This window comes from Oryctolagus cuniculus, chromosome 10 (assembly GCF_964237555.1).
Source record: "Oryctolagus cuniculus chromosome 10, mOryCun1.1, whole genome shotgun sequence".
Classification (NCBI taxonomy): domain Eukaryota; kingdom Metazoa; phylum Chordata; class Mammalia; order Lagomorpha; family Leporidae; genus Oryctolagus; species Oryctolagus cuniculus.
This window is the reverse complement of record NC_091441.1, coordinates 82,548,689-82,570,875: the sequence shown is the minus strand read 5'-3', so window position 1 is coordinate 82,570,875 and position 22,187 is coordinate 82,548,689. Positions and strand designations below refer to the sequence as shown.

General features: G+C 39.1%; 1 long non-coding RNA gene across 1 annotated transcript; it reads right to left on the bottom strand.

The window, feature by feature from the left end:
- Nucleotides 1-1,068: 1,068 nt before the first annotated feature.
- LOC108177117 (uncharacterized) lies at nt 1,069-22,160 on the bottom strand. Its single transcript, XR_007921553.2, has 3 exons — nt 22,077-22,160; nt 8,354-8,461; nt 1,069-2,127 (listed from the first exon to the last, which is right to left on the bottom strand). It is a non-coding gene; the product is annotated as an uncharacterized lncRNA (long non-coding RNA).
- Nucleotides 22,161-22,187: the final 27 nt, after the last annotated feature.

Below are 22,187 nucleotides of genomic sequence, written 5' to 3'. Positions count from 1 at the left end.
AGTGCAGGGCCCAAGCACTTGGGCCATCCTCCACTGCACTCCCTGGCCACAGCAGAGAGCTGGCCTGGAAGAGGGGCAACCGGGACAGAATCCGGCGCCCCAACCGGGACTAGAACCCGGTGTGCCGGTGCTGCAAGGCGGAGGATTAGCCTAGTGAGCTGCGGCACTGGCCTGGGCATCTCTCTTGAGCTGAGAGAAAACCCACAGAGAAGCTGGCCTGAGATTCATTAGCCCATTTCATTCCATGCAAGCTGGTAAGTCCTAGGAAGGGCTCTTGGCCCTTCCTGTCCCCCACAAATGTGGTTGCCATACTTTCATATATATATAAAGTGAAACTTTATATTTTTAAGTGACAATTTAAAAATGATAGGCTTTTATTGTATATGCTCCCTATTACTATTGTTAGTATCATTATCTTTAGACCTTTCTTAATTCTCCTTAATTTAATGGTGCCTATCTCAAAGTGTTTTGGTGAGGATTAAAAATCGTATAATATATGGAAGATACTTTGCAAAGTTCCTGGCATACTCAAATGTCTAGTATGTGTTAGCTATTTTTGTTAAGAGAAAGTCTAGAAATACAAGACTCATTAATACACGGAAAGAAGGAAACTGTGCTAAGATTTTAAAACTTACAGACTGACTTAAAGCACTGAGCTTGTCACCGGCAAAGTTTACATTATGGTATTTGACTAGTGGGTGTCTCCGTCTAGTTTTATGTCAACATGAAATGAAGGTTTGGGTTTTGGCACCTGGTGGGAAGCCTTAGCTACACTGTGACCATTCTTCTCTCTCTCTCTTATTAGAATGAAATCTGAGAATACTAGAATTACATTCTGTCCATTTGGAGGATAACAATGTAAATAATGGGAACAACAAAGGGACAGAGACCAAGATCTAATAAAAGATCCAATCTGGAGATATGGAGTATTTATCTTAGAGGTAGGTCCTCATATCTACCAATTTTTAAATACTTATTTTCTATTCAAATCTTTAAAACATGAGTTGATATAGGTAGATACCAAATCTCACCAACTGCTTTTTAAAAAGTTTTATAAGTTGTGTTTTGTTTTATTTTATCTTTTAATTCAAGAGAGAGTGAGTGAGCTCCCAGCCAGTTGTTTATCCACCAAGCACCTGCAATGGACAGGACTGGGCCAAGGCAAAGCAGAGAGCTGGGAACTCCTATGGTCTCCTTTGTTGTGGCAAAGGGCCAGCCAACTCAGTCATCACGTGCTGACTCCCAAGGTCTGCACTGGCAGAAAGCTGGAAGAAGGGGCCAAGGCTGAGAATCAAACCAAGGCACTCCAGAGTGGAATGCAGGCATCTCAATCAATGTTTTAACCATTAGGCCAGACACCCACCCCTATAAACTGTTTTTAACTTAAGGAACATAGAATCAACACTAATGAACACAGAAGTAATGTTTCTTTTGTTTGCCTTAGTAACTGGAATGGTTTTATACACACACATTTTATGTACCTATTTGTAAAGGCAGATTAAAAACAAAGGCTTCTTACTGTTGCCCTACTTCAGTTTCTCCTTCCCCAGTAGGATTCAAAAGCTTACTTTGAGATCAGAAACTATATCCTATTCTGACTTTGTTTTCTTTTCACCTCTATCAAGCCCTAGAACAGTGCCTGGAATGCAGTGGTACTCAATGAAAATTTGAATGAATGAGTCAATTTCAGAGCTAGAAAGGATATTAGCAATAATATAGTCCTCATTTTAGAACAATGTTCAGAGATCCTGAGGCATGTGCAGAATAATGCAGAGCTGTTTGAGTTAGAACCTTCCTGCAGGCTTTCTTTCCACCACAGACAACTTCTACCTTTGTCTTCTAAGGACCCAAGTAAATCTGGTCCAAGAATTGCTGTCTGTCATTTCTATCAGAGTGTTCACTTTTGTAGAGATATTTGTTTCTGCAAAGCTAGGAGTAAAACAGCATTTACAACCCATACAACAATATTAACATGGCCTACCCATCTTCCCAGTTTTTTCCTTTCATATCTTTGTGAACTTACTTTTATTTGTAGGATGTGTGAGACACTTCTTTCATCATTCTTCATAGCTCTGAGGTTCCTCTGAGTTATCTATTGATCCCACATATGTGGAATATTTCTAAATCCTGAATTTGAGAAATGGAAATATGAGCAAGTTTGAGAAACAAAAATCTTTTTAAGTTTCTGCTGTAGAAAATATTATTTATAATTTGAAAGAGAAAAATATTTTTAAGAATTCTCTATGATCTCATAACCCTAACATGATAATAGTAATCTGGTAAATTCCTTCTAGTCTTTTTCATAGTTATAATTTCCCATAATTATAACCAAAATTTATCAACATCTATGAATCCTATTTTTCACTGTATAATAAGCATTTTTGTGCTTCAGCATGGACTTTGTAACTATAATGTTCATTGTTTGTACAATATTCTACTAAATTCATATACCTCAACTGATTTAACCATTTCTTTAAAAGTGGCAGGCATTTCCATTCATATAAAAAAATTTTTTTTAGTTTATTTGAAAGGCAGAGTTACAGAGAGGCAGAGGCAGAGAGAGATCTTCCATCCACTGGTTCACTCCACAGATGGCTGCAATGGTTAGAGCTGGGCCGATCCAAAGCTAGGAGCAAGGAGCTACTTCTGGGTCTCCCACATGGGTACAGGGACCCAAAAACTTGGGCCATCTTCTACTGCTTTCCCAGGCCAGAGCAGAGAGCTGGATAGGAAGTGGAGCAGCTGAGACTCAAACCGGTGTCCATATGGGATGCCTGTGTTGCAGGCCTGGGCTTTAACCCACTGTGCCACAGCGCTGGCCCCATCATTTGAAAATTTTTAAGCTTTATTTTTACTTTTATCAGTACAAAATGGGGAGGGGAGAGAGGGTGAGAAATTTGTTTTCTATCTACTGGTTCACTCCTCCAAGTGTCTCAACTGCTGGGCTGGGCCAGGCCGAAGCCAAGATCAGGATTACAATCTTATCTCCCACGTGAACGGCAGGAACACAACCACTTGAGTCATCATCTGCTGCCTCCCACAGTGCACATGACCAGGAGTAAAGCTGGGACTTGAACCCAGGAATTCTAACATGGTTGCGGGCATCTCAAACATCTATAACTGTTATGTCAAATGCCTGTCCCTATTCATTTGATATTTTAAATCATCACTGATCAAAATTTTGTATCATATACTATTTTTTTTCATATTTTGAGATGTTTGTTTAGGATAAATTTTTAAAGTAGAACTTCTGAGTCAAAGAGAATGGACATTTTCATGGCTCTTCAAATACAGGTTGCACAATTTCTGGTCTGAGGATAAAATTCTGAGTTTAATTAAACTGAAGAAGTGACAATTGGAATATCTGTGATTAATACTGCCAGAGCTATTGTTCTGAGCTAGGGTCCACCTTTTCGGCTCAACTTATGGAGACCCATTAGAATCCTGCTGGATAAGAAAGTTATTTCTTAGAAATCTGCATTAGAAACTCTAGCTAAAATCAAGTGTTGATTTTTCTTACTCTTGTCTTTTATCTGGGACAGTCTCCTAATTTTGAAGCAGGAAAAAGAAAACTTTTTGGGTAAACACAGTTTCATGCCATTCTTTCTAATGAAGTCAACACACTCTGAAATTGAAACTTAAACAAATGGAGCATTAAGACATTGAACACATCTGCAATATTAAGTCTCACTGTCAAAAGCCAATGTGGCTTATTATCAAATAGCCTCTCAGGGGCCCAGGTTTACCACTGAGTGCACGTAAAATTGGGATTGAGGGTTTTTCCTCTATAGTCACGTGGTGACACTGAGTTGCAACCCTCCATAAGAACACATGCAAAAAAGTCAAGCAAACACTTCTAGAAGCTTCAGTCAGTAGAAAGGGACTTTTATCTGCTCCTAACCATGCAACCAAATTATTAAGTAAACAGGCACTTGATGTTTGTTCCTCAAACCAGATAAAACTTTATGATGTCCCAGAGAGTGAATGTAAGTGGATGAAAAATTAATAACATTTCCTGCTTCAGAGTTTTACAAGTGCTTTCACACACCTTAACTTTACAAGGGTCTTGGGAGTTAAGCACTATTTTAATTCTCATTTTACATATGAAAAAATGAAGGCTCATAAGCATCAGGTGATTTTCCTTCAATCACTAGGCCAGCAAGAGAGTGAATCAGGACTAAAATCCTTGTTCTTCAGTCTCAAATTCTGTATGATTATTATCCTCATCATCACAAAGCACTAATCAAAGAGAGGTATTAGGTGATGATTAAAGATTCCTGAGCCATTTCAAAGCGTCTCTGAACATGAGATTTCCAACTGATGAAAGATGCAAGGAAATGATGAAGACTTGTATCTGAATTGTCATAGAATTCAAGGCAACAGACAAAACTGTGGATATAAGGGACAGAAAACCAAATTCCCAATCACTGTACAGCTACTACTGAAGCCAGGAAATGCATACTCCTAGAAAATCTTGGACTCATACTCTGAAATACCCATACCCTTTTTAAAAAAATTTATTTTATCTATTGGAAAGGCAGAGTTACAGAGAGAGAGAGAGAGAGAGAGAGAGAGAGAGAGATCTTTAATGTGCTGGTTCACTCACCAAATAGCTGCAACAGCCTGGGCTGGGCCATGCCAAAGCCAGGAGCCTGGAAATTCATCTGGGTCCCCCTATATGGATGGCAGTGCCCAATCACTTGGACCATCTTCTACTGCTTTCCAAGGTGCATTAGCAGGGAGGTGAATTGGAAGTAGAACAGCCAGGGCACAAACTGGAACCCATATGGGATGCCCATATTGCAGGCCATGGCTTAATCTGCTGTGCCATGAGACAGGCCCCCATGGCATTACCTTTTTGATTCACAGGTAACAGCCTGCCCTACATCCAATGTTATACATACACTTGACCTCACAATTAAGATTTCCTAAGTGTACACATTTGTGCTATCTTTAAGTCACTGATGCATGTTTGGAATGTTAAGATCTTAAGAGACCTCCACAGATGATTTGAGTCAGTCTTCAACCTTTTGACAAATCTGGATTCTTATCCATATGAGGGAACTGAAGGCTATACATGTGTGACTTGTTCAAACTCCTACATTCAGTAACAATAGATGAAGGGAATGAGTGAAACTCCTACAGGTGAGATGCTTTTCCCACAAAAATTGAAGGAGAATCAGCATTTTCTTCTTTCCACAGAACTTCAAGACAATAAAATAGGAGTCCCACCCTAGTGTAAAAGTTCAGATGGTCACTTTTTCAACCCTTCTCATGCAAAGAGAAAAGAATTTTGCGGGTATGAGATGACAAAGTCTCTGACATCTATGATCTACATTTCTCCAGTAGGAGACACTGATGAATTCAACATTGCTCCATTCCCGTGGCTTTGCTTTCTCCATCTCCCTGGACTGCTCTGATGGTGGTGGGAAGACATAGTTCTTCTCACACCCAGATTTGCAAAGCAACATTCAGAATTCTCCTTTCATCTCCCCATGTCTTATTTTCTAATCAATCTTGCCCAAATACAAAGTTATGATATTGATTCCTGCCCACTTTTCTATACCTAATTCTCAGTTGGTTTAGGATGGGGTAGGAGTGGCGATGAATAAATAAATTAATTGGCTTTCTTATAAACCTCAAAAATTTCCATGACTTATCTTAATTCTTACCTATACTAGACACTTCCTTTACAAACCTCCACTTAACAACTTGGCAAATCAACTAACACTCTGTAATCCAGGTTTTCTCAATCACAGCACTTTGATATTTGGGGCTGGATAATTTTTTTTGTGGTGGGGGGGAGTGGCTGTCCTGTGTAATGTAGGAAGTTTAGCAGAATCTCTGACTTCTACATACAAAATACAAGAAGCATTTCCCCATCAGTGACAACCAAAGATCTCTCCAGACTTTGCTAAATGTTCTCTGGAAGACAAAATCCGTCCTGATGGAGACCCACTGCTCTAATCCATCAGGAATACTTGGTCTGATTGGTCATCATGGCCAGCTGAGCGCTCCAGGTCTGTTTACCCTCCAAGATACCCATACCCTTGGGATTCTATTAATTGACCTCTAGTTTATCAAGTATCAATTATAGATTTCAAAGTTATTTATGTGAATTAAACTTATCATAACAGCATAGTTTACCTAAGTATTATATAATCCAGTGAAACACTCATATGAGAGCAAAATAAGACTTTTGTTTCTATTAGAAGTCCAAAGATTGGAAAAAGACTTCATATGGCTGAGACAGATTATTTCTTCACCTTGTCTTTCTTCTCTCAGATACACAACTAAGCAACAATTCCCAGCCTCCGCATGTGATGGAATCTGGGCAACTGAATGTGAGCAACAATGAGGAATACCATTCTTACAACTCCTCTCCTTCTCCATTGCTGCACTTGCAGTCAGTCCAGAAGAGGTCTCTGAGACTAAAGCAGCGGTTGGCAGGCTTGTCCTGCCATATAGTAAACATTTTCAGTTTTGCATGTTCTTTTTTTTAAGCAACCTTTTAAAAAGGTAAACAATATTCTTAGCTTGTGGACTGTAAGAAATACACCTCGAGCTAATCTGACCCATGTGCATAGTTTGCCAAGCCCTGCCATCTTAATAGGTATGATGGTGCCACACCATCTTCTAAAAGTCACTTAAAAATTTCCTGCCAACTTAGGCATAAATAAAATAACTGAAATATTATAAGGCATTGTAAAAATCTAGAATGAAAATGAATATAAAACCATTTCTCTTTAAATTCTCATTTTACTTCAAAGATACTAAAAGTGGAAGTCAGGGCATTCATTTGGCACAGTGGTTAACATCCACCATCTCATACTGGAGAGCCTAGGTTTGATTTCCATCTCTGCTCCTTATTATAGCTTCCTGGTAATGAGCAGCCTGTGAAGCAGCGGGTAACGGCTCAAGTAATTGGGTCCCTGCCGCACACATGAGAGACCTGGATGGAGTTTTTGGCTCCTGGCTTTAGCCTGTCCTAGACCCAGATACTGTAGACATTTGAGGAGTAAATTTCTTAGAAAAAGGAAATCATAGAGTCTGCAATCACAGCAACTGTATAAGAAGGAAAAATAGTGCAAGGTTCCAGTGAGCAGGTGCAGTCCAAAATGAATCCTTGCTTTTCCACCAAAAGACTGGTGAAAGTGAACAGCCATGCTCTGAATTCAAAGTTTAAACTATTTTTTATTATTCCATATTTTAACGATATTCTATTCAAGTAAGACGGCTTCTATTTTTAGCTCTCTTTTTTTGCGAAAACAGACTGAAATCAGATGGCAGAAAAGCCTTAAAAGAAATGGAACAATACCACAACACTGATTCCTCTCTCTGGGCCTTGGTTTGAACATCAACTCTTCCTGAATTTTATAATACAATTGCGTCAGTGTTCTAGATGCAGAAATGTCAGAATCCTCAAATGTTTGCCATACACAGATGTGCAAAACAACGGCTAGAATGGTTTGTTTAATGTAAATGGACATGTGAAGGCATAAAAGAGCTAAGCAAAGGTGATAAAAATAGTCTGTCATCAGTTCATGTTAATATGTCTCTTTGTGTTCACACTTTTTTTTTTTAATTAAAATAGAGCTAGTCACCACGTGGAAATCCTACACAGTCTAGCTTTGGTATTTATAAAGTATTAACTTCATAATCTACACCATCTCCGATCTCTTCTGCAGTTCCTATCAGCTCTCCTAACAAAATGTTTAGCAATCATCTCAGATAGCCTGGGCTGCCATGACAGAATGCTGTAGATTGGGTGACTCAAACAACAGAAATGTATTTTTTTCCCACAGTTCTGGAGGCTGGAAGTCCCAGATCAGGCGCTAATATGATAAGGTTCTGCTGAGGGTTTGTAGATGGCCAGTCCACTTTCTTGCTACGCTGTCACACATGGGGAGAGAGAAGGTAGTAGGATAAAAGAGAGAAAATGAGTGGGGGAGGAAAAGGAATGAGAGAAGTGGGGAGTAGGGGGCAAGAAAGCTGTCTGATGTCTCTTCTTTTAAGGGCACTAATCCCAACATGAGGGTCCCACCTTCACTGACCTCATTCAAACCTAGTTATCTCCTGATGGCCTCATCTCCATAAATCATCACATTGGCAGTTAGGGCTTCAACACAGGAATTTGGGGAGGAGGCAATTTCATTCCACAGTAGCAATCAATAGGAGGTCTCTAAGGTGCAATCCATGACGATGAAAAATTAGGTCTCATATGCACCAAGCCCTTTTTCACCAAGTACTTTTTCCTCTCAGCACAATCTTGGGCCAGCTAGCCAAATAATTTAGTGCCCAATGCTGATGAATCAAAGTCAACTCCGACTAAATCATCATAAAAAATACATACCTTTATTTTCACCTTCCTCCATATGCCCTTTCCTTGGTAACGTGAGGAACCATTTGACATTATGTGGCTAAATCTGCAGTCATCCATCCAGATTTCTGGAAGAACACCCTAGGGAGAGAAGCAGCATCAATCTGCATTCATTTTACAGAAATCTAAGTAGCACTTACCAATAATTAAAATATTATTGTACTTATAGCACATTAGCTTTAATGAAAAAACTAAAATTTATTGTGATCTCATTGCAACAGTTAAAACTTAAATAGTAGAACTCCTTTCTTTCTACAATCTCATGAATCTAAAGTTTTTTCTCTTTGTTTACTTTTTCATTTGAAATCATTTAAACCTGCAAGAGTAGCACAATGAATTTCCATAAACCTTTCAGATGAACAAAAGTTTAACATCTTGCTGTGTTTTCTTTAGGCCTCTGTATGTAGGTACTTTTAGATCTATTAGTTGTGCCAAATCACTTGACAGTAAGTTGCAGTAGGCCTTCGCTCCTAAAAACATAAGCTTGTGTTCCAGTAGAACAAAGTCATTTACCTAACAAATACAGGCCACAAAGTGAAAGGAAGAAAGGACTGGTATTCACCAAGGGCAGATGCGGAAAAAGGCCAATTTTTTTATGAAGAATTTGCATAGCAATTAAATTTCCCCTGTGACTGCAGGAACCTAGTAAATAAAAGATTTTGAAACCGGGCTGAGGCTTGCTCCATGACCTGTGTTAGCCAGAGTAATTAATATAAGTGTTTGGATTGTATTTGCACTACAAGCTTCAACTCCCTGAGGAGGAGTCCGTGGGCTAACACAGGTGTAAAAATTAACAATTTATTGATTCAGTACATTCCAAACATAGTTGAAACTTTCTTAAGCTGTTTCTGAGACCCCAAGCTGTGTACATGCTTTTCTGTGATCAAATTTACTCTCCCTCAGCCATCAGGATTAACAAACTGCTGTGCCAGGGTTTGCCTTGTGATTCACAAGTTAATAGTACACAAATATCCTTTCACTAGGTCTCATTTCTTCCATTCTGGAACAGTCATTCTGCAAGCAAGCCTCAAAGCTTACACTTTGAAACAAAAGTTGTCATCTAAATGCTAGCACAAACTGATGCTAAAAGGTAAAAAATTCCTTGGTGGAGTATGCTCAGTTTTCTGCCTTTAAGTATAAAATCTCCTTCCACATGGCTTTTGTCTCTGCATTTATTTGTGTTTATAAAATATGGCTCATAAATGAAAGTAGGATGGTTGAATTTTAAAGCACCGCCTTTCTTTGGTCACTTACAGCCAATCCTTTCTTAATTGTCCCTATCAGGGTAGACTGTTCTTAGAAAAATATGCTCCCGGGGCAGCAGGTTAAGTCATATGACCTGTGATGCCAGCATCCCATATGAATGCCCATTTCAGTCCTGGATGCTTTGCTTCTAATCCAGCTCTCTGCTAACACTCCTAGGAAGGCAGCAGAAGATGATCTGGGCCTCTGTCTCCCACGTGGGAGACCTGATGGAGTTCCAGGCTCCTGGCTTCATTCTGGCCCAGGTCCCACTGTTGTAGCCATTTAGAATGTGAACTAGCAGATGGAAGATCTCTTTCTTTCTTTCCCTCTTTCAGTAACTCTGCCTTTCAAATAAATAAATCCTTTTTAAGAAAAAATAATGTGCTACTGTCAAGAAGGTCTCCCAAAAATTCACATATGAAGTTTATTATCCATGGTCTGTATCTAATGGTGCCACGCCACATTTTTTCCCCATTGGAACTAAACCTTGCTTAATCAAGTTGGCAGATCTATCTCTGATACTGTCTGTTTTGATGAACAGTGTTTTCAATTTGAATTTCAAACCCTTTTGGAAAACAAAGGAGATGTAATCAGCTCTCTTATATGGAGTTCACAATGAATTAATGTACAGATCTGCACTTCTGAATAAAAGTCCCATATGCGTCAACACAAAATGTGAGGTAGTACAGTTCACTTGGACTTCCTTTCATGAGCATTGGTACAGATACTCTCACCTGCTGGGGTGGGTGTTTGGTGTATCCAATACTATAGTGCCTGGGCTAGAGTCCCAGCTCTGCCCCGATCCCAACTTCCTGCTTAAGTGTACCCTGCGAGGCAGGCAGCAGGTGATGGCTCAAGTACTTAGGTCCCTACCACTCACAAGGGAGACCTGCATTGAGTTCCTGGCTCCTGGCTTTGGTCTGGCCCAGACTCAGCTGTTGTAGGCATTTGAAGAGTAAACCAGTGGATGGGAGGTTTACTCTCTCACTCTCTAACTCTGTTGCTTTGCTTTTCAAATAAGTAACATAAATGTTTAAAAATTGAAAAAAGAGATCATTTCATGTGCAGACATTTCAAAAGCTGATTTTCATTTTAATAGATTTAGGAGTATTATAAGAAAAGTGCAGGGGCTGGCTTTATATGGCATCTCATATGGGAACTGGTTCGAGTTCCAGCTACTCCACTTCTGATCTAGCTCCCTGCTAACATGCCTGTGAAAGCAGCAGAGGATGGCCCAGGTCCTTGGGCCCCTGAACTTATGTAGGAAACTCAGATGAAGCTCCTGGCTCTGGACTTCTGTCTGGCCCAGCCCTGGTCATTACAGCCATTTGGGGAGTGAATCAGCAAATGGGAGACCTCTCTATCTTTCTCCCGTCTCTCTGTAACTCTGCTTTTTAAACAAATAAAGTAAATCTTTAAAAAAAAGTGTGAAAATTACAACAGACCAATTTCTCAACCTCAGCACTATCAACATCTGGAGACAGACAATTCTTAATTGTGGGGAGTCATGTGTGAATTACAGGATATTTAGCAACATCTCTGGCCTCCAACCAGCAGATGCCAGTAGTGATACGCTTACCCCAAAATTTGAAAACCAAAATTTCCTCTAGATATTTTTTAGTAATCACCGGGAAACAAAATAATGCTGGTGGCTAACCCTAACCCCTACAATAAATGGTTTTGGTTTGTATTTCCCATATGATTGCAGCAAATCAACCTTGGCAACAGCTGGTTTATTTTAAAGGCATGTTTGTATATGTATCTACCAGATTGTCTACCTACCTAAAAGGTCATTGAATATAAACATTGAGGATAAACACTCCTTAAGAGTGTTTAGTCCTCATGTAGTAACTTTGTAATTGGTGCTAATTCCAAAATATTCTGGACCTGCTTCCTTCTGAGAATGGTATAATGGGATTTATTGTTTTACTTGCAGTTAGGGGTAGCCATATGACTTATTTTGGTCAATGAAGTAAGATTGCAGTGTGTGTAACTTCCAGGTGGAAACTTTTAGAATTGGTACACAATTTACTGTGTGCTTTCTTCTTTTCTGGAACAGTGTACACGAATATTTGTAATGGTGGCTGCTCCACAAGTCTAAGCCTCTGGGTAGTGACAATGAGAACACCGCCCCACCCCAACTGTAGTTGGATATAAGCATGAGTGAAAAATACAGTTTTGATGATTTAAGCTTCTCACAATGTGCAGCTGTTCATTATAGCATTTCTTGGCTACATACGGGTTGATTTTACCATCACAGACATTTTGATCCAAAGAACCTAGGAGTGGGTTAGTTCTGACAGCCTTAAAAAGGTTAGAAATCACTGATAATGCTGACCCTCTGCTAAGATACTGAGTTGGGAAGACAGCAGCACCTCAGGTTCTCACTCCAGCTTAGCTATGATGAATACATAAAGTGATAAATTTACCATTAAGAACAACAAATTAACTGATGCAATTATCTGGAAGGTTAAATGAAATTTTCATTCTATTAGATAACAACGATTGATAACTAATATTCATTGAGTACTTTCTCTATGCCAGTGACTGGGCTGAATATGTTATATAAATTTACACAAATTTCCTCCTTTGCCCTTCAGAACAATTTTCAGAAGTGAATGCTCCTATTAGCCTAATTTTAGAGCTAAGGAAACTGAGGCATGAATAAGTTATCAGCTAGCTGTAGGTCATAGTTAACGAGCAGTCCAATGAAAATATGAACTTGTATAGTCTGATTCCAGAGCATATACCTGTTCACAAGTATGAGAATCTTCAACCTAAAGACCAATTTCCACTCTGATTTGACAGAATACTGGGTACCTATATGTTGTGCAGGCTCACACACAAGTCAGGGCTGTTTATGGTCTAACAAGGAGGCCTTGAGAAATGGTAGGGAAAAACATCCATATATTTGAATGTGTAAGATTATTTAAAGCCTGGTACTTTTCCATGGATTATGGTAAACTGACTTCTTCAAGCCTTCTGTTATTAAGTGAATAAATTTCATTCTTAGGATTGAATTGGGTATACAGTTAAGCAGACTGTAAAACATCTGTTCCTTAAGATATTTCTTTGGCCCTGTGTCACCCTTCATTTACTGAGTGTTGTAATTTTGTTCCAGACACACAGAAAGCATTCACCCACAACTATGAATAGGTCTGGAAGTCCCTATAATATCACTTTGCTATATTTAATATTTAAATCCAATAAAGAAGCTCATCTCCAAAGATGGCCCCTAAGAAAGTGTATCCTTGGTATTCCGTTTCTTGTACAGTTCTCTCCATTGTTGAGTTTCCTCACAAGAAGATCCAGTGTGCAGTCAAGCTAATGATGTAGTTACAGAGAGATTTGGGACAATTGTTTATCTGCCAATTTCCCTTTAAAATTTTTCCCTTTAAATGACTTGAGTTCTTTTTTTTTTTTTTTAATTTTTGACAGGCAGAGTGGACAGTGAGAGAGAGAGACAGAGAAAGGTCTTCCTTTACCATTGGTTCACCCTCCAATGGCCGCCGCGGCCGGCGCGCTGTGGCCAGCACACCGCGCTGATCCGATGGCAAGAACCAGGTACTTATCTTGGTCTCCCATGGGGTGCAGGGCCCAAGCACTTGGGCCATCCTCCACTGCACTCCCTGGCCACAGCAGAGAGCTGCCTGGAAGAGGGGCAACCGGGACAGAATCCGGCGCCCCAACCGGGACTAGAACCCGGTGTGCCGGCGCTGCAAGGCAGAGGATTAGCCTAGTGAGCCGCAGCGCTGGCCATGACTTGAGTTCTTTTAAATGTTGAGTCTACTTTTATTAACATTAAAACTTGATAGAAGTAAAGGGAGGAGAGAGGAGACAAAAGTAAAAGTGAGACCATGAAACATACAGCTCAATTATTGAAAAGTTTTGCAAACTTTTCATCTAGAAATTCATCCATTGTGTGCCTTTCCTATTGCTGCATGAATTAATGACTTAAACCAATATAAATTATAGTAAAGTATCAGATGTGAAATGTTTTAAAACCAAATGCTGGCCGGCGCCGCGGCTCACTAGGCTAATCCTCTGCCTTGCGGCGCCGGCACACGGGGTTCTAATCCCGGTCGGGGCGCCAGATTCTGTCCCGGTTGCCCCTCTTCCAGGCAGCTCTCTGCTGTGGCCAGGGAGTGCAGTGGAGGATGGCCCAAGTGCTTGGGCCCTGCACCCCATGGGAGACCAGGATAGGTACCTGGCTCCTGCCATCAGATCAGCGCAGTGCACCAGCCGCGGCGGCCATTGGAGGGTGAACCAACAGCAAAGAAAGACCTTTCTCTCTCTCTCTCTCTCTCTCTCTCATTGTCCACTCTGCCTGTCAAAAAAAAAAAAAATGCTAGCAGGACTGCCTTTCTTTTTAACTAATTGAGAGGTAGAGAGATGGACAGAGACAGAAAGAGCTTCCATCCACTCATTTACTCCTCCCAATGCCCAGAATAGCCAGGCTTGGCTGGACTGAAGCCAGAAGCAGGAATTCTATCCAAGTCTCCTACATGAATGGCAGGAACACAACCTCTTGAGCCATCACTTGCTGCCTCCCATGATGCACAGTTGCAGGAAGCTGAAATTGGCAGCAGAGTTGGGTGTGAACCCAGACACTCTGATTTGGCATATGCATTTGCCAACTGGTGCCAACCACTAGACCAAATATCTATGCCAGAACTACATGTTCTAGGGAAGAAATTATTACCTCATATTCTCCAGCTTCTGGAGCCTGACTATATTATTTTTTTAAAGACTTATTTATTTACTTGAAAGTCAGAGTTACACAGAGAGAGGAGAGGCAGAGAGAGAGGTCTTCCATCTGCTAGTTCACTCCCCAGATGGCTACATTGGCTAGCCGGAGCTGTGCTGATCTGAAGCCAGGAGTTTCTTCCAGGTCTCTCATGCAGGTACAGGGGCCCGAGGACTTGGGCCATCTTCTACTGTTTTCCTAGGACATAGCAGAGAGCTGGATGGGAAGTGGAGCAGCTGGGACTAGAACCAGTGCCCATATGGGATGCTGGCACTGCAGGCGGAAGCTTTACTGCTACACCACAGTGACGGCCCCCTGATTATATTCTTCAGCTCATATCCCTGTATTCTGTCCTCAAAAAACATCACTCAATTTCTTCTCTCTCATCACATCTCCTTTTCCTGACTTTGACATTTTTGCTCTTATGTATAACCTAGGATAAACTCCCCATCTCAAAAACCTTAATTCCATCTGCAAAGGCTGATTACCATGAGAAGTATCATAATCACAGACTTCAGGGATTAAGACATGGACATATTTGAGAAGACATTGTTTTGTCTACTATTATATATAATCTTTATATTAATGATAGCATTACATTTTTAATATATCCATTTGCCATTCAATATATTGTTATGTAGTTAATTATGTGAACATGTATTGATAGCCTAATACATGAGGGGGCTTCAAAAGGTTCATGGAAAATGGAATTAAAAGATAAGTTTATGGAGGTGGCGCTGTGACACAGTGGGTTAAACTGTCACCTGTAAAGCCGGCATTCCATATGCATGCCAGTTTGCAGCAGGCTGCTCTACTTCTGATCCAGTTCCCTGCTAATGCACCTGGGAAAGCAGTGGAAGATGGCCCAAGTGATTGGGCCCCTGCTCCCATGTGGGAGACCCGGATGGAGTACCAGTTCCTGGCTTTGCACTGCCCTAGCCCCAGCCATTACAGCCACTTGAGGAATGAACCAGAAGATGGAAGACCTCTCTTTCTCTCCTTATCTATCCCTTTCTCTGTAACTCTACCTTTCAAATAAATAAATTAACCTTTTTTAAAAATATAAGTTTACTTTGATGCAAAAGAGTTTTGAGTTTTTTCATAATATGTTTTCCATGAACTTTTTAAAGAACCCTCATATGCAAGGATTTTAAAATCTTCTGCACCATAATATCTTTTAATTTTATTTTTCACTAACATTTTGAAGTACCTTAGTATATCAAACACTGAACAGGTGATAGGTGTCGCTCCCCGTCTTTGTGGAGGAACGACACAGGACCTTGCGCTGTTCTTCTGTCTGCTCGGCCCTCCCCGGGTTTGCTGCTGGTTCTTCCCTGGTTGGCTACCGACCCTTCCACCTCCGTGGAAGGGCGGTTCCCCCTGCCACATTCCCCACTTCCGTGGGGGAGCGGCACACTGCCGGCCGGCTCTCTCGGGGGCTGCACAGGTGTTCCCTCAGATGTTCCTGGTGCATGCCATCTCTCTCCTCCTTTATAGTCCTCTTCCACCAATCCCAACTCTGCTACCCACACGCCGAGTACGCTGCTCTCCTCCAATCAGGAGCAGGTCCCACAGTTTATTGGTTGAACTGGAGGCAGCTGTGTAGAAGCTGTTTCCCTTCTCAGCGCCATATTGTGGGAAAGCAGATGCATAGAATAAGTCTTAATTCCAGTAACTTAGTCTAGTCCGAGTTGCTCCCAGTTGCTCCCCACGATAGGAATGTTAAAATGAAAAAGAACTGACTATACACAAATTGACATAGATTTTAAAAACACAATACTGAATGAAAAAGTAAGAAACAGAATGAGATCCATAGCCTAATGCCATTGTATAAATCATGAGGGCATTTAAAACAACAATTTTTTTAGCATGAACATAGGGCTTCAAAAAGTTCATGGTATTAAAATTAAATAAAATTAAAATTAAAATTAAAAGATAAGTTCATTTCCATGTAAAATTTGAAATTCATGTAGTTTATAAAGTTTATTTTTATTAATTTGAAAGGCAGAGCAACAGAGAGAGAGGAAAGAAGAAATAGTGATAAAGATATATATAGAGAGATCTTCTATCTTCTGGTTCACTCTGCAAATGCCTACAATAGCTGATGCTGGGCCAGGTGGAATCTAGGAACCAGGAATTCTATCCATGTCTCCCACAATGGTAGCAGAAGTGATACTACTTGAGCCATCACCTGCTGCCTTCCAGGTGCATTAACAGAAAGCTGGACTGGATGCAGAGGTGGCACTCAATCCCAGGCATAGGTGTCCAAGTAGTGGCTCAACCTGCTGTGCCCCAACACCTGTCCTATGTAGTCTTTTCATAACACATATTTCCATAAACTTTTTGAAGATACATTATATATGAGGATTCACAACAAATTCATTATAATGGTATCATCTAAAATCGTAAGAAGATGAGAGTAGAGAAAAGGGATTAAAGAGTTTAGTACATACATAGCAAAAAAGATGGGGCTATGAACCAAAGATATGTTATGTATCATGCAGTTTGGCTAACTCAACTCCGGACAATGGCTACTTAAAAGGAAGATAAACAAACTAGTTTTAAATAAACACAATATTTTATGTAAAGTATAATAGAGCTGTTAACAAAGCAGGAGAACCAACAGCCCAGAGGAACACACAGCAGACAGAACGTGTTGTAGAAGAGTAGTTCTCTAATATGATGACCTTCTCCTTAGGGGACATTTGATAATGTCTGGGGATGTGTTTAATTTCACTTCTGGGGTCAAGTGCTACTGGCATCTAGTGGGTCAAGCATCCTCCTAAGCATCTGACAAAACACAGGGCAGTCCCCTCCCTTCTCCATACACAACAAGGAATTATCTGGTCAAAATTGTAAACATTTCTGAGAATAAAAAGCATAACAAAACCCTGTAGGACAAGCAAAAAAATCACATATGCTTAAAATTACTGTGGTACATCAATAGATTTGCCTTATAATATTTGATTATTTTGAGAATTAAAGTATAATCTACTTATCCTCTGTTTTCTTTCAATTGCATTTGAGATACTCCTTCCCAAATACCTGATACTTATTCTCTATAAATTTCCCTTCTTGTTTCTGCACTCTGATGACTGCTGCCTACTGATTTTCCATGCATTTAGGTTTTTTAGTGATTCCATGAGCTTTAATTATGACTAGGGTAAGAAAGACCAACAATAATGGCTTGATTCCATTAGTTCCATTGAATTTTAAGCCAATCCTCAAACAGAAGAGTGTTAGTGTCATGTTTTGACAAAGGCTTTAGATTTAACAAGCATTCTAAATTTGATTTTTTTTAAACTAAGGTTCCAGTTGAGTAATTTTCTTCAATGTCTTATACAATAATTCAGTTTGCAGAATAGTGAAGCATAGTCAACTTAATAGATATTAGTGGTTAATGCTACAAAGTAAAATATTTTAATGGCATGAGTCATACCCTATAGCCTTTCCTTGTTTTCCCATTTCTTAGGGCATAAAAGTATCTCAAACCAATAGCAATAATACTGCCCGTTCATGACAGGTATTAATTGATCTAATGGGGAGAAAATCCTACAATACCTTATTTTCAAAACTCTGTTTTATTCCCAGGGACCTTTATATATTGTAATCAAAAGAGAGTTGGCTTTGCAGCCAAAGACAAACATAAGACTATGGGCAACTTGAAATTCTGCAGTCCTCCATCTCTTCATATATAAGATTGCTCTTATAAAATGTAATTAGAACATGAAATTAAGCAAAATAAAGTAGATAACACATAAACACTAATTCTCTTTCCATGTTTAATTCCTGAATTAAGTCTTACAGATATTAAAGTATCGAGGAATTAATGCTTTACCTTCTAGGTAAAGCTGAGATAAAGCAAATAGTTAAGAAAGAAGTCCACTGTTTTTGCAAATATTTCAATGGTGTATCTTCCTTTGATGACCAGGTTAAATCCCACACCAATAAACAGAATCTCTTCTCTCTTCTGAAATCCTTAACATTGCATGAAACATTTACTTTATGTTAACTAGAGTCTCCTTGAGCTCCCATTTATTTTTATATGAATATGTTTCATTTCTATAGATTAATTTATATAGCTCTGTAAGTTAGGAATCTCATATGTATGTATGTATGTATGTATCTATCTATCTTTCTATCCTTTTTGGTATAATGAACATTGCTTCATATAGTGACTGCCCAGAATGCAGGCTGGAGGTAGGCAAGAAATATTTTTTAAGAACTCAATGTTCCTAAAACTAGGTTCACAATCTCTTTTCTTTTTCACATGTACCTAAAAGACCAAATAGTGTGTTCACAGCATCTCTCTGTATGATCAAATTTAATGATTCCCAAAATGAAATTTTATAGTTATTACCATGTTGAATCCTCACATCACTTGGAAGGGAATAAAAAAATGCAACAAAGTCCAGGAATGTCCAATCAGTAAACTTCACATTATTATCTATTTAGAGTTCTGCATTTAAAAGAAACCAAATCATACACAATGCAGAACGTTTTAGAAGTTAAAATACTTTCAGTGTCTTTTACTAAATTTATATTGAAGTAATGCTTTTGTTACTTCATTCCAGACACTAACACAAAAGTCTAAAGTGAGGAAAAAATGTCACATTGAAGGTATCAAGCAGGTTGGAGCTGTAGGCTGAGAAGCATAAATATAATATGAATGTCATTTGTTAAAAAGTAAGAGTCTCAAATACTCTCTCTCTCTACTTTCATTTAATATCTCTCTGGTCAATTTCACAGCCTCCATCAGTACTGAGCAGGGAAATTGGAAAACTGCAGAATCGATTTGCAGAAGTGAAGCTCTATTTTCTTTTACACCTTCTTTATTAGAGTGCTATCATTTTTGTACTGTGTGGTATTATTATTGACAGCAGCTTGGGCACAGCTGATAATTGCTGAAAGTCATTCTCTTAAAGTGGAAGCAGAACGAAACAAGACTCCTGTGCAATTTTTTCATTTTCCAAATGTACTGCTTTCATAATCCATCAGCTTTGTGAGAATTTAAATGTAAAGCAATCATAATTATAGAATTAAAGAATTTAAATGTTAAGCAACTGTAATTATAGCAATTTTCTTTGCTTTTGGCACTCCATAATAAATATTAAAAGAATAAAGCTCAAATGCCTAATTTGAACTAAGTATAGTTTTTTCAAATATTCTGGTTTGTTTTTTCAATTTTTATCCTTAGATTTTTACTTTAAACTGTGAATATATGAGAAAGTTGCTTCAGAGTACAAGACAGTGCTTAGAGCATTGAGAACAAAACTGATTTACTTTTGCTGTTGCCTTTCCAGATTGGCAGTAGATTTAATTTGATCTTATTAAATTTCAAATTAGAGCTATTTGAAAACAAAGCTGTAGCCTCTGGCTATTTAGTATCAACTCTAAAACAGAACCTCCTTTGTATTCTTAAAGATCATTGAGAAGGAATATTTGTGGGACTATTGGTTCAATTTAAAAATCTTCCCAATTACTCTATATTTAAAGATACATTTTAATGATGATGGTATGTTTACTGTATCACACCAGCTGCACAGTAAAATGGAGTCTACTGAGTGTTAAATAAATGACAATCTTGTCATTATAAATCTTCATTTCTTTCTATTTCTATTTAAATTGGCTTTTGTTCTTTGTATTCTGACCTACTCCCAGACTTAGAACTCTTTGTGGGTACAAGAATCAGAAATCTTTATTTTAATTAATCAAAGTATACTGTCAAATCTGATGGTTAATTAGGTAAGAATTATGGAAAAAGAATATTGGCCAATTTTTCAAATTGTTCTGAATTTTAATCTTACCACATAATTAAAAGTTATAGATTTATTAATTACAGGAAAATAAATGTATGGTTGTTATTCATAATATTTGTTAAACTTTCTAGTAAGAATGTTATATTTTATAATTCTAGAATATATCCAGGGTTAAACTGGCAATATTCTCATATATATATCCGTATCTATTTTGTCTTTTCTATAGTCTCTCTTACTAATTTTTATTGTTCTCTTATGCTTTTGTTATTTTAGTCCAACTTAAGTTTGAAAGGTATTTATATGAACAGGACAGTTGAAATAATAATGAAATGAACTTTCATGTATGCTTCACCTAGATTCTTCCTACATTGTTATTCTACCTTCTGTTGCTATTATTTTACTTTTTTCTCCCCAATAATAGTAAACGCAAATGTAATACTGAGTATGATTATTGTGGGAGAAAATTTCCAGATTTTACGGCTAACAAAACTCCCCCCCATTTAAGTAGGTTTGCAAAGGTTGCCAGATAAAATACAGAACACTGAATTAAATTTGAAATCCATATAACCAATAATTGATATTTTAATTTAAATATGCCCCAAGTAATTCATACTCTGTGTATTTATTTGCTAAATCTGACAACCCTAAGGGTTGATGCCATTATTTTCTTTATACCATCAAAGGTGTTGTGAACAAAAACAGCCCTATTTTAATAAATTAAGCTCATAAAAAATGGAACTTTAAGGTTCTGAATAACAAAATTTAAATCAATTTTTTTTTCTATGCAGAATTGTGCAGGAAATACTAACTCATACGGATGTCCATAAACCCGTCTCAGGGAACCAATGAGCTTTTTGTTAATTTGCATGGGTTTGTATTTCTTTGAACTCTAATTTTCTCATACTCAGGTAACAGACTGAATTGTTTTTCAACATTTTCTCTCTTTATCTCAAACCACAACTTAAATTCCAAGATCGTTTATCAAGAGGTTCAACTGTTTGATCTTTTCATTGTTAGAAAGTCATGCACCTGCACTAACTCTATCTCTATTAAGCCCATCCCATTCCCTGATAAGACTTCCTTACACCTCCAAGGTTTAGCATTCCCACAGTTAGCTCCTTTGTACCTGACACTTATCTTGAAAAACATTAAGCATCTATAATGTGCCAAGCACCCTGTGAGATGCCAGAAACACACAACATTTGAATAAACCAAAACATGCCCACAAAAGAATTTCTGCTTTCTTTCTCAAAACTTGTAGTGTACGGTCCAATATAGATTACGATACACACGTCACAGATAAAGGATTTAAGTGCTCAAGAGTTAAAGAGTCTTATCTAAGGTCGCACAAGGAGTAAATAAAGAGCCAGGGTATCAGTGAGGGTCCCCGGGTCCAGGCTCAGCATGGTCTCCAATATTTCTTCCAAGGAAATTCCAGGCGGCTTAGTATCCTAACCTCACCATGGCCCCGGGAGCAAGACCAGGAAGACCTCCTGTAATCCCTCTATCGTGTTTAGGTGCTCCTAAAAGTGGAACAGGTGATGCCCGGAGTGCACAAGAAGCCAGGCACGCGTTAAATCAAGGTCGTGAGCAGCCCTTGTAGCCACACCAGGCTAATCTGGTCACGGAGCACAGGGCCAAGGCGACACTATTTCAGCTGGGTGTCACAGGTGACCCCTTCCAGGCGGCCTGCCTTCGGGCCGCCGGATGTTTTTCTTCAGGGTGGGGTGTCAGATTTCCTTCGCATTTTTGGACCACAGCCCTCCTGCCCATTTCCACATTTTTCTGGTTTCACAGCCCTCACGTAGAGCTCGCCTCTAAAGCGGAAACCTGTCCTCGGCGGAAGTTTAATGAATGAAGATAAAGGCTTAAAAGGGGGCGGGGGGAGGAAAGGCAGGAGATAGGCCTAAAATGGGAAAATTCGCACTCGAAAATCTTTCCCTACCTCAGCCCCACAGAATGACAGCTCTCCCCAGTCAGAAGACTACCTCTCCCGGCAGACACTGCGCGTCCCATGGCCACAGGCTGGCGGGCTCCCAGCTCCCCACCTCCGCCC